At 38.2% G+C, this 13921-nt stretch overlaps 1 protein-coding gene across 2 annotated transcripts in view; it reads left to right on the top strand.

Moving 5' to 3' along the window:
* Nucleotides 1-238: 238 nt before the first annotated feature.
* The window catches only part of OSBPL1A (oxysterol binding protein like 1A), a 216890-nt gene continuing 203207 nt past the window's right edge, over nucleotides 239-13921 (top strand). The window contains exon 1 of one of the 2 annotated variants that reach the window (XM_054583461.1): nucleotides 239-367. The gene's annotated coding sequence lies outside the window, so the exon portion shown is untranslated. Of the gene's footprint in view, nucleotides 467-13921 lie in introns of both variants that reach the window. The other variant, XM_054583460.1, reaches the window with a different exon arrangement.

Raw genomic sequence — 13921 nt, 5'->3', positions numbered from 1 at the left:
GGAGCGCGGAAGCTTTGCTCCGCCTCTCAGCCGTTGGCAAAGCCTGGAAACAGCCTTCGTGCTCCCGGAGACACTGGAGCGGACCGGGGGCGGGGAGGGGCGGGGCGTGTCGGGGGCGGGCGCGCGGGGGCGTGTCAGGGGGGCCGCGGGAGCGCGCGCTGCTAGGCCCGCGATCCGGTCACGTGCCGGACGAGCCCGGCGCAAATTACACGGGCGCGGGCGCGCGCACTCGTGGAGCTGGCTGCGCGGAGGGGCGGAGCTACCACCTCACGGAATGATGTTCGGATACCTTGCGCTCCGCCCGGTTCCCGACGCTGGGATCCGGGAGCGTGTGTTTTCGTGGGGCCGCGAGTCCTCGAGAGTGCGAGTGAGTTGACCTGTGCTTCATCGACGTGGGGCGAGCAGACAGGAAGCCCGCGGTCGTGGCCCCATACTGAGAGCTCTGGGAGTCCGGGTGACCGCGTAGGTCAGTTTCCGAGGCCAGTTCCCATGCGGGCGGGTTCCACCCTGCCTGGCGTTCGGGGGAGGTCTGTCCGCGCCTGGCGGGGGGTGCGTGGTCTCCCGCGAGTCTCTGAGGATGGTCAGAGCCGTGGCGTAAAGATGCTGGGCTTCAAGACAGCGTTCGGCTTCCTGCCGGCCGCTGGCTGGTCAGAGCCGCTAGGAAGTTGTTAAAAGTAGCAAGATGTTGGTAGTGGTTTTTGCACTTCCACTCCTGGTGCTGCAACTTGGCGCTCGTGCCACATGCGTTCCCTACCAAGTCATCAGCTGCGTGCTTTTTCTGTAGTGCTTTGATGTGTACATCGTAACTTTTAATGTCATTGACGTGAGGAGGACTGATTCACAGTGGAAGTCACGAGCTGCTCATGTGACCATTCTCACAGTGTACAGCTTGGTTAATTCGACAAGCATGAAAGATTCAAAGAGATTGAGAAACTATGAAAGATTGAAGCCTCACTATAAAAAGGAGTCATTAACTTGGTGGCCCTATTGATTGGTAGGGTTGTCTGATTTTCTGAATGTTCAATTTTGGTTGCCAACACCGTCGCTTTAAGACGGCTGTATTGTGAAGTAGAACTGTTGGTATTGTGATACTAACTTAGCTTAATCAAGGCTGATTGAATGTTGCAAATTTAGCTGTTAGGCTTTTGTGGACAGTTGGTAATATAATTAAACCAGCTTTAAAGTCAGTGATGGGATTTCCCTAAAAACTTAAGCCTTAGCATTGTACTATAGTTGATGTATTATGAATATAGAGTTAGGAATAGCCTAATCTCCTCAACCATCATTTGGAAAATACTTTGGTGAATTATTATTATTATTATTTTTTTTTTAGAGGGCGAGCGGTGTTTGCGTTCTAACCATGATGCAGTGCAATTTTTTGTAGCCAGTGTGGTAGGTTTATTTCCCACCCAGCTGAAAATTTAAAGATCTCTGTACTAATTACAGACTAGTTACAGAATAGCTACAAAATCCACCCTTTGGCATGTCCTAGTTCTAAAAAATGAACTGTATCTACAATTTACAGGGAAAATGGGAGAAAACTTAGTAACATTCCTTTTAAAAAAGTAACTATCATTTTTGTTTTTTCTCCCAGGCAGAGCAATTCTCTGGCAGCATTGAGCAACTGATATTAAAATTAGGAGTTAACTGCTGCAAGTTGAGTAGATTTATCTGAAGCAGTTGTTCGGTTTCACTCAGTATAGGGTTTTGCCAAGGTCTGTTTATCAGATAACACTTACTAAATGTCTCCTTGTTAATCAGCAGAAATTTGTGGTGGTGGTTAATCTTTGTCTCTGGAGGCAGCTGTCTTGCAGGTATTATTCCAGTAGTATTTACACGTGTAATTCAGAGCAAGTAGATGTTATTGCTCCCTACTCTTCCCCCTACAACAAAGGGAAGTGATAACTTGTTTACAACCAACAATTAAGTAGAAGAATACAGCCAGTTTCCTTTGAGCTATGACATGGTGCAGTGTCTATTAAATTAAATAATTTCTCCTTGTGTCTTTATTTGACTTAGAGATACATCTATGTCACATTTTTAAATTGGAACTCTGGTGGCAATTTCTTGCCTCTTGACATTCATTGATAGAAGGTGAGTTTTGTACACTATATGTATTCACTGAGCAAAGTGGTCAGTATAAAGTAGAAATCAGCTTAACTAATAACATGGAGGAGGGAGACTATGGTAGCAAGTGCATGTGAGAAATTTGGAGTGGTTGGGAACCTTGTCAGTTTTTTCAGGCCTGTCCTGATGGCACTCAGAACTTCACTGATGACTAGTAAATCCTTTCCAGTTCTACAAAGAGGTCAGGTGTTAGCAGGGTAGACAGCAGCTTATATTAACTCTCCCAGAATTCATTAATGAGGTGTCAAAAAACATAGTTATACATTCTGTATAGCATATGTTGCCAATCATAATGCCATGTAATTATGGGATGTTTTTGATTTCTAGAAATGTTGGATTTTTCCTTACTTTACCTGACCTCACCCTAATAAGGTGGGCAAATATAAGAAATAGTCTTAACTACAACAACAACAACAACAACAACAACAACAGATATAGTTTTAATACTTTTAAAAACAGGTTATACTAGGTCACTAACTGTATCTGAGTTCTTGGATTCATCAGCTGGCAAATAGGAAATTACTATATAGTGAAAGCAGTCCTTACTTGTATATTTTCCTATCATATGACAGTGGAAAGTAACCACAAGTTTACTTTGTTGTTTAAAGTTTTCCTTTAAAGAGAAACTTCTGGATATATGGTGTGTAACTGGTCTAGTTATACATTAGTTTGGAAGACAGTTTTCAAATGTGAAATCAAAATGGGAAACATTTAAATACATATTATCTAAAATTTGAGGAATTTTATCATTAAAATGTAACATGTAACTTTCTTAGTATTTTTATTATCCAAAACTGGATTTATGTAATTTGTGGACTTTCATGTCCTTTGCTTTTATGGATACATTTTGTTTTGAAACAGTAGTTAATAGCTTTCAGGATCAGGTTGAAATTCAAGTCAGGGGTGTATCTAAGAGTTAGTTCTTGGTTGTTGAAGCAGATAAAAATGTCTAGAATCTAAGGTTAAAGAATTTCATAAAGCAAAGCCTTGAAGCATATTTAATTTTCACCAATTTTGATAAATATTAAAATTTTCAACAAAAAAGGTAAAAGGTAAGTGTCCAGCAAGTAAGATTGTTCTTTTACTGTATGTATGGCATCCAAGTCAGTGTGGCTATGTACTGAATATGAATGTAATATAAATATGTCAAGTATAAAGTGAATAATAACTTGGTATAAACATTTTTACCTTGACTTCAATGATATAAAAACTGTAGTATGAAAGATTACAATTATAGCCCATTGGAGATGATGCTGTTTATCTAGGCACAAAGTGCCTTTAAGGAAGCCAGACTAAAAGTTTCACTGAATTAAAAATTAAATGATTTTTTTTTTTTTTTTTTTTTTTTTTTTTTTTGCCCTGGCTGGTGTGGCTCAGTGGATTGAGTGCTGCCAGCCTGTGAACCGAAAGGTTGCCAGATTGATTCCTAGTCAGGGCACATGCCTGTATTGTGGGCCAGGTCCCCTGTTAGGCATATACAAGAGGCAACTGATTGACCTCTCGCTCACTGATGTTTCTCTCCCTCTCTCTCTTCCCCCTTCCCCTCTGTCTGAAAATAAATAAATAAAATATTTTAAAAACTAAAAAAATAGAAATTAAATGGTTTTTAATTTAATTTTTTATTTTTAGAAGAAAGAATATTTCCTAAAATAGACTTTACAATTTGCTGTTGTTTTCCTTAAATTGCCATGTTTTGGATATCTCATTTTAGTAAGTAAATAAAGCTTCTTAAAATGAGTTTAAGTCATAATTCAGAGTCAACTTCCTCAGTGCTCACACATGAACAAAAGTTAGGATCAGTGGCATTTAATTTTAGAGGCTGACTTGAGTTTTATGAAATACGTAGCATTAATATTATTTCACCGCCTGATTAAAAGTTCTAGATTCTAATTGTGGGTTTACTGCCATACAGCACTCAGCAAGTAGATTTCCCTTTGTACTTTTCATTTCTAAAATCAGTGTTAAATATGAATCTGTCTACTAATATAGAATTTCTAAAAAATCCATAATTTGTGTTGTCACAAATGTCTACACATATGTGATACGTGTATATACACATGCCCCTATTAGAGAATTTACTGTGTTTTAGGAACAGATATGATTGAGAACAAAATTTATTTTTTTGCTGTTGACATGTTTTTACATAGTTATGCTAATTGTTAATATTTTCCTTATATTAACAGGATGTAATATTGGAAAAACCCCACCTCATTGAGCAGCTAGCTGCTTTGGAATGCGGTGCTAACCACTCTGTAGATTTCTAAAAATATTTTTAAGTTTAACTTGTAAAATATATATATGTTTATAAATGTGTTTAATTGTTCTCATGGTTCAAATTCCCAGTATACAATGTGTTTCAAATATTATTTCAATGTAACATCAAGCATAAAATCAGTATCTGAGAATTAAATAATCACAACAAATAATTGTAACAATTTTTGAATAATTAGGCTCCTTTTGGCTTTGTTAATAGTACAAAGCTACTTTGCAATTGTGAGAGCCATATATCCGGTGCTTCCTGACTTTTTTTTCAAATTACATTTTATTGATTATTCTATTACAATTGCCTTGATTTTTTTTCCCTATTTGCTTCCCTCCACGGACCACCCCTCGCTCCCTCAGGCAATCCCTCCACCCTTGTTCATGTCCACCGGTCAATGAGTGTAAGTTCTTTGGCTACTCCTTTTCCTATACTATACTTTACATCCCCATGGCTGTTCTGTAACTTCCTATTTGTACTTCTTAATCCCCTTACCTCTCACCCATTCTTCCCTAGCCTCCCTCCTATCTCCTTATCTTTAACCTTTGGCATTTTAATTGATGTGTCTTGGGGTGAACCTCTTTGCATCCATCTTGTTTGGGATTCTCTGCGCTTCCTGGAGTTGCATGTCTATTTCCTTCACTGAATTAGGGAAATTTTCTTTCATTATTTTTTCAAATAGATTTCCAATTTCTTGCTCTTTCTCTTTTCCTTCTTGCACTCATATGATGTGAGTGCTGGAATGATTGAAGTTGTCCCACAGGCTGCTTACACTATCTTCATTTTCTTGGATTCTCTTTTCTTCTTGTTCTGATTGGTTGGGTTTTTTTTGCTCCCTTCTGTTCCAAATCCTTGATTTGATTCTTGGCTTCATCCACTCTACTGTAGTTTCCTTGTAAACTGTTATTTCAATTAGTGTATCCTTCATTTCTGACTGGATCTTTTTTGTGCTGTTGAGGTCCTCACTAAGTTCCTTAAACATCCTTATAAAAAATGTAATGTTTTAAACTCTTCATGTGATAGATTGCCTATCTCCATTTCGTTTAGCCCTTTCTCTGGAGTTATGATCTTTCCTTTCATTTGAGCCATGTCTCTTTGTCTCCTCACGTTGACAGCCTTCCTGTGTTTGTTTCTGTGTATTAGGTAGAGCTGTTTTGACTCTGTTTTGGTAGTGTGGCCTAATGTAGTAGGTGTTCTGTCAGGTCCAGTGACACAAACTCCTCTATCACCCATGCTGGGTACAGGAGGTGCGCCCTTTGTGCGGGCTGAGCACATCCTCCTCTTGAAGTTGAGCCTTGGTTGCTGTTGGCAGATCAACAGGAGGGATTTACCGAGGCCAGTCAGCTGCAAAGATTGGCTGTGACCACTGACCACCAACCTCCACCCTCTGTATAGGATCAGCTGTGCAGGGGCAGGGTGGTGGTGCTCTGATGTGGTCTGTAGCTGTCCACTGGGTGCACTGGTCCTGGGGTTTCCAGGGAAGTGCCACTATGCCCCTCAAGCTGCCACCCAGGTGCCAGAGCCCAGAGGGAGTGAATCCGAGTAGGTGAGTCTATGTGTAGGTTCTTTAGGAAGAACTGCTTGGGGCTCCAGAAGTTTCTTCCACCCACTCAATCCCCATTCGTTTTTGCAGCCAGAAGTTGTTGGGACTTATCTTCCTGGCACTGGATCCCTGGGCTGGGGAGCCTGATGTGGGGCTGGTTACTCCTCGCTCCCAAGATATCCCTCCTGAATTTTTATCTACAACATGTGGATGTGGGACCAGCCCTTTCCACGTCTATTCCCCTACCACAAGTCTGGATGGATGTGGTTTCTTTAACTCCATAGTTGTCAGACTTCTATTCAACTCAATTTCTGTCAGTTCTGAGCAATGGTTTTTCTGTATTTTAGTTGTAATTTTGTTGTGGTTGTGCAAAGAGGTGAGCCATGTCTGCCTATGCTGCCATCTTGACTGGAAGTCCTGATTTTTTTTATTATGGTAAAATACACATGACATCAACTTACCTTTTCAACCATTTTAAAATGTATTATTCAGTCACATTAAGTATATTCACATTGTTGTGCAACCATCACCACTATCCAGCTTCAGAACTTTTCATCATCCGAAACAGAAACTCTGTCCCCAATAAACATGAATTCCCTGTTCCCTCCTCCTCCGGCTTTTTCTGGTAACCATCATCTTTCTATATATGAATTTTTCTACTCTAGACACCTCCTATAAGTGTAATAATATGTCCGTCTTTTTGTTTGGCTTATTTCATGTAGCAAAATGTGTACAGTATTCATCCATGTTGTAATATATATCAGAATTTAAATAATATTCCATTGTATGTATATAACACGTTTTTCTACTCATCCATCAGTGGACACTAAGTAGGTTCCTTCTTCCTCTTGCCTGTTGTGATCAATGCTGCTATCAACTGGGTGTGTAAATATCTGTTTGAGTCTCAGCTTTCAGTTCTTGGGTATATATCCAGGAGTGGAATTGTGGGTCATATTTTAATTCTATGTTTAATTTTTGAGGAACTGTTGTATTTTCCTGATGTTTTATGAAGTCATATTGTATTATGTATTATGTATTATTTAATAAATTTAGCTGGAATTTCCTTGAATTTTAATTTTTCAAATACCTTTAATAACTCAAAGGACACATTTAAAATTTTGAATTTATGGTATTTGGGTGAAATAGCTCTGATTGTTGAACTTTATTACTGGTTTTCTAATTTGATTCTATAGAAATTAAACTTGAATAGTGAAGTAGCAGCTCAAATGATAAAATAATAGACCCGTGGCCAAATTTAATAAGTTATGATTGCCCTTTAAACTACAAATTTTAGTCTCTGCCAAGATCTCAAGAGTTGTTAGGGTCACAGAATTTATCTACTGTATCAAATGGGGATTTAGTGGCATGGACTTCAAGTATGGTGGGTACTACTTTATTTTTCCTATATATATAATCTATATATATAATTTGGATTATTTTGTATCTTTTTCTAAATGTAACTCGTTTAGAGATAGTAAATATTTATAAATTAGAGATACAGCAAATTAAATAGTGGTGACAATGCTAAATGCTCCTGGAGTGTATATTTATAAAATTTATCTTTTTTTGGTATTAATATTATATTTTTTTCCCCATTACCATTTAGTCCCCTTATACCCCCTTCCCCTCAGCAATCAAGTATGGGTACTACTTTAATTAGGTAATCTGTAGTGCTTATAAAATAACAATAAATTGAATTTTCTTTCCACACAATTTAAAATTAGATGGCTAGCTTCCTTAGTGTACCCTGGAGGAGAGGAAACATAGGCAAAATGGTCTCTAGTCTCCCAGTTTTTAAAGCTCAAAATGTTTTTTGTTTAGTTATTTCCTTGGAAACATTCTCTTGGACATTTAAATCTTATTAATTAATCTAGAAACAGCTTGGAATCGTATGAATGTGAAAAGAGCAGTTAAAAAAATACATAAAGTGATCATGAAAAATACTGTGAGTACTGATAGGGTTGGGCTTAGATCCATTCTGATCAGCCGCATTAAGGGATTCTTTGGCTTTTTCTTTTGGCTTAAACATTAGAGACAAAAGGAGTTTTCTGAAATAAGCTCTCATGATTTCTAAGAATGACTTTAAAAATCTGTTCAGCATATGAATTTGGATTATTTTGTATCTTTTTCTAAAGGTAACTGCAGTTTAGAGATAGTAAATATTTATAAATTAGAGATACAGCAAATTAAATAGTAGTGACAATGCTAAATGTTCCTGGAGTATATATTTATAAAATTTATCCTTTTTTGGTATTAATTTATTTCTTGTAGCATATAAAAAAACTTCATTAATCTGATGACATTCATAACAAGTGTGTTGCATTTAGGCCTTCCTATAGGGAAGCTTGATTACTTTGTTCTTGAGGAACTATTGTGTCGGCCAAAAAGTCTGTTTAGGTCTTTTTTCCATAAAATAAGACACATTCTTCATTTTCACCAATAACTTGATTGATTTGGATATTTTGAGTATGTCGACTATTTCCTGCTCTTGGTTTCTAATGGGTAGAGGCCAGGGGTGCTGCTAAACATCTTCCAATGCATAAGACGGCCCCACAACAAAGAATTATTTGGCCAAAATTTCCATAGTTCCAAGAAACTTCATAAATCATTTTTGACACATTCTATCAGTCACAGCACCTTCTCCATACACTGCACAAATCTTTTTTTGCATTTCAGTTGTGCTTTCCTTTCTTGAAATAATAAAGCATAATATGCCAAAAAAGTTGAGTATCTTCCATCTTCATTAGTAAAATGGCTGCACAAAAACTCACCGATTTTCATGTTTTTTATTTTTTATTTTTATTATTTAAATATATTTTATGGATTATGCTATTACAGTTGTCCCATTTTTTTCTCCCCTTTATTCCCCTCTGCCCTGCTCCTGCCCTTTCCCCCCAATATTATCTCCCCCACCTTAGTTCATGCTCATGGGTTGTACATATAAGTTCTTTCTCTTTTCCATTTCCTATACTGTTCTTAACCTCCCCCGCCTATTTTGTACCTACCATTTATGCTGCTTATTCCCTGTACATTTTCCTCCATTCTTCCCCCTCCCCTCCCCTCTGATCTCCATTTCTATGATTCTGTTCCTGTTCTAGTTGCTTGCTTAGTTTTTGTTTTTGTTTTTTTTTTCAGGTATAGTTTTTGATAGTTGTGTTTGTTGTCATTTTACTGTTCATAGTTTTTGATTTTCTTCTTTTTCTTAGGTAAGTCCCTTTAACATTTCATATAATAAGGGCTTGGTGATGATGAACTTCTTTAACTTTACATTATCTGGGAAGCACTTTATCTGCCCTTCCATTCTAAATGATAGCTTTGCTGGATAAAGTTATCTTTGATGTAGGTCCTTTCCTTTCATGACTTTGAATGTTTTTTTTCCAGGCCTTTCTTGCCTGCAAGGTTTCCTTTGAGGAATCAGTTGATAGTCTTATGGGGACTCCTTTGTAGGTAGTTGTTTGCTTTTCTCTTGCTGCTTTTAAGATTCTCTCTTTATCTTTAATCTTGGGTAATGTAATTATGATGTGCCTTGGTGTGTGCTTCCTTGGGTCGAACTTCTTTGGGACTCTCTGAGCTTCCTGGATCTCCTGAAAGTATTTCGTTGGCCAGGTTGGGGAAGTTCTTCTTCATTATTTTTTCAAATAAGCTTTCAGTTTTTTTCTCCTCCTCTTCTCTTTCTGGCACCCCTATGATTCGGATGTAGGAACATCTAAAGTTGTCCCAGAGCCTCTCCCCATATTTTTAAATTCTTGTTTCTTCATTTTGTTCTGGTTGAATGTTTATCTCTTCCTTCTGTTCTCAGTCGTTGATTTGAGTCCCAGTTTCCTTCCCTTTACTGTTGGTTCCCTGTTTATTTTTATTTCACTTTGCATAGCTTTCACTTTTCCCTCCATTTTGTGACCATACTCAGCCGTTCAGTGAGCATCCAGATTACCAGTGTTTTGAACTGCGCATCTGATATGTTGGCTATCTGTTCATTGCTTAGTTCTGTTTTTGGAGCTTTGATCTGTTCTTTCATTTGGGCTTATTTCTTTGTCTCAGCATGCCTGTTTTGTTGGGAGGGGCGGAGCCTTAGGTATTTGCTAGGGCAGGTTAACCCAGGTCGCTGGGTTGTGACTGTGTGGGAGGGGGAGAGGTCCGAGAGGGAACAATGCCGCTTGCTCGGCTCTTGGCTGGCTTTCTGTCACTTTCCCTGCTACCACAAGCAAATTGGGCCCTTATAGTGCTGATACCCTGGGTGCATGGGTTTGTGTACATTCTAGGACCCAGTGGGTCTCTCTAGTGTCTCTCTAGTGCACTCTCCTGTGAGGCTGGGGGTTTCTCCCACCACTGCAACCCCCACAGGTTTTTACCTCCAGGGGTTTCGAGGCTTTCTTTTCCCACACTGGAACCCTGGGTTGCGTGGTCTGTCTCACTCCCAGCTGTTCTTCCTGGTTTATCTGCACGCTAATGTTGGACTGCCTGGTCCTCCAGCTGCCGCCTTGCCTCATGTCCTCTCCACCCAGGTTTCCCGTCTCCGCTCCTCCTACTGGTCTGGATGAATGTTTTTTCTTTAGCTCCTTGGTTGTCAGACTTCCATACAGTTGAATTTTCTGGCAGTTCTGGTTATTTTTTGTTTTTAAATTTGTTCTTTTGGTTGTGCGAGGAGGCAAATTTTGTCTACCTACACACCATCTTGGCCGGAAGTCTGATAAGTTTTTTAAATGCATGCTGATATGACAGCTGTCACAATACAGTCTAACAAAATTGTTTTGAATGAAATTAAAGACAGCTAAGCACTACTTGAGCCATCTGTGGTAAAAGCTAAACAAACTTCTTAGCCAACCTAATAAGTCCGCATTCATTTATCCATTTGTCCACCTGTCCATTTAATTAATATTTGATTTCTTACTGTGTTTTAAGGAACTTGCTAAGTACTAGGGCTGTAGAGGGGATCTTAATGGATATGGGACCCATTTTCTAACCCAGTTTACAGTGTAGCATAGGCAGAGCCAAAGAAATGACCACATGAATACCTACAAACTGACATGTGGCAAAAAATAGATGTGGTGAGGGTTTATAAAAGAGACCTAGTTGAGGGTGGTGGTAAAGAGGGCAAATGAGGCCTTTTGAGAAATGTGTATAGTAATTTATTTGTACACTTATCTTCCTTACATCATAAGTTCTCCTAGTGGAAGGCCTGATTTTACTTATTAATGTGTCCTCAAAATTTAGGACAATACCTGGAATGTGGTAGGCTCTCATTTAAGTGTTTATTGATTCATTTCCTTGCATGGTAGTAGAGCTAGGGAAGGAGATACAGCAGGTTCTTAAATAACATTTCATTATAACAGTGAGATACCTAGTAACTTTGGTTTATATCAATTATCTTACAGTCAAAGTGGTTTTCTTTATATGTCATTTAATTTAATGTCTCAGAACCTATCCACAACATTGACCTGGTGGTGATGTGGGCACCACAGCTTCTTGTGGCTGTCTCATTGGAAACCTTGCCAGCTCCTGCTGGCTACCTAGGTGCCCACAAAGGATAAGGTGTTAGATACTAGTGTATATTCTGAGTACTCAGACCTGCAGAGACAGTAGAGGACCTTTAATTATGGTGGTTCTTGGATGAAGAAAGAAATTATGGTGAATGTTTTTATGCCTTGGTTTGGAACATTTTCTTAGTAACTTGTAGCATAGCTAAAAGGAACATAAAGATCATTTTATTCTACTGATATCATTTTAGGATATTGACTTGGTTTTTACATAACAGGTATTTTTGGAGTTGTGTTATTTTGATGGTGTTTGAGCCACTGGGAAATTAGTTTGCTATAAAAATTTATTTTTACTGTTTCTGCTTCAAAAAGATCATTGTTTCTAGAACTAAGTCTTAAATGTATACATGATTTAATAAACTTGTTTGTAAGGGGAGATGGTAGAATGTGTCAGTCCCCTCTCACCCCTACCACTCCTTGCTAAAGTAATAGAAGTTGATAAAGGAAAATAATTGAAATGCCTGTTTGCATTTTGGAATTTATTTTCAAAGTATTGCTTGTTTGAGTAAGTCCTAAATTTTACAGTTGACAAACTTTTGGAGTTGGCTCAGTCTGCAGATAGACTTAGTTGGATAAGGTGTTAAATTGATTTGAAAAGGAGAGAATATCCAAATTACTTTAAGAAGATTTTGTAATCAAACAGGTGTCTCTGTTAAAATAGGTACATGTGGGATTTAGGCATAGAGCAACAGAAGTTTTATTTTTCCTGCTTTGGTGAAATTTTTTTTTAATCCTCACTCAAGGACATATTTTTCATTGCTTCTTAGAGAGAGAAGAAGGGTGGGGGGATGGGGACGGACGGACACACACACACACACACACACACACACACACCCCCCCCCCCCCCCCGTCAGTTGCCTCCTGTACATGCCCTGACCGGGGATTGAACCAACAACCCAGGTATGTGCCCTGGCCTTGTTCTCCTCTTAATTTTAAAATAAAAACAATCTTAATTTTATTTCTGTGACTTAAGTCCCTCTCCCCAGTCCTATCTTGTAGTAAGAGTCCTCTCTCCTGTTAAGGTACCTAGGAATCTGTTTCTTTTCTTAGGAAAAATTGTAGCCATCTAGGGCTTTCCATCTACTTACTTAAGTCTCTTCTAGGACCTTGTTTGATCCCTCTCTTGTCCATCCTTTCTTCTGTATTTCAAGTGTTCCCTCTCTTTTGGCTCTTGCTCCACAGGCTATAACCATGCCCAGTTATCTGATTTCCAAAAGTGACACTATCACCAGCTCCATGTTGCATTAAAGGAGTCTGGTGTACTCTCTCCTTGTTATCCACTTTCACTCCTCAGTTTACCCAAATCTTTTCTGTCGCAGTTATTTCCACTGAAAGAATTCTGGAGTACATCATAGCTTTCTACTTGCCATACCAGTAGGCGTTTGCAGGTCTTGCCTCCTCTTGTTCTTTGGTGTTTCTCAGCCATCTGACCCCCTTGAAATACTCTCCTCTCTTGGTTTCAGTGCTGCTACCCTCTTTTGTCCCTGCTTTCTACACTTAGTCCTTTCTGCCAGATCTTAGATCATTGGCCTCCTTCCCCTTAAATGTTAATCTTCTCCCAGGGAGAGGTCTTTACCCCTATGATCTGATGGACAATTGATATGCTGAAACTTTCATCTTTGGAATTCTAGCCCAGGACAGCTTTCTTCTTCTCCAGCTGATCTTAGCTAAATGCCTATTGGACAGCTCCCAGTGCTTTTTTTTTTTTTTTTTTTTTTGTCTAGCTAGAGAGAGAGTCCTGGTGTTTCCTATACTGCCATCTTTCTAGAATTTTCCCTCAGTGCTTGTGCATTATGAAATTTTAAAAATATTGTCAAATAGTTGCCTCCTCCCCTGCTATGTGTTAAAAATTGTATGCATTTACATTTATATGAGTAGTTTATCAGAGTATTAGAGTGTACTTTTTCTGTCCATGCAAGCAGTGTTTCTGTTTCTTTCTGTCTTTCTTTCTTTCTTTCTTTCTTTCTTTCTTTCTTTCTTTCTTTCTTTTTTTGCTAATCTGGTAAGCAAAAAAAATTCATTTTTGTTTGAATTATTTCTACTTATTTGAATATTAGTAAGAATGAATTAGTATTTATTTTGAGAATTGCTATTCATAACATTTTGACATAAATGCTTTCTATTTCTTTGTAGTCCTCTATATTTGTTTTGGGGTTTATAAGAAAATTTGAAAGAGAAAAAAATTATTTTAATGTCCACATCAAGATCCTTATCAAAATTTATTTTTTTTAATTCAGAATGCTTTTTTTGCGTTTGCAGGTTTTGAATGTTTTAATTTACACATGAGTAATACTTATATTTGAATGGCCATATTTTTACTTTATGTCTAGTAATTGTTATAATAGTTATTTGTAAAATACCTGTATTTGAAAGAGTGCTTTTATAGATATAATCTTATAACAGCTCATGATGTTGATTGTATTTTGCAGATGAGGAAACAGGTTTTGAAAGATTAAG

This window comes from Pteronotus mesoamericanus, unplaced genomic scaffold, assembly GCF_021234165.1.
Source record: "Pteronotus mesoamericanus isolate MK-2021 breed Mesoamerican mustached bat unplaced genomic scaffold, CSHL_Meso_final contig_74, whole genome shotgun sequence".
NCBI lineage: Eukaryota > Metazoa > Chordata > Mammalia > Chiroptera > Mormoopidae > Pteronotus > Pteronotus mesoamericanus.
The sequence above is the reverse complement of the archived record's forward strand: the minus strand, read 5'-3'. Positions and strand labels throughout refer to the sequence as shown.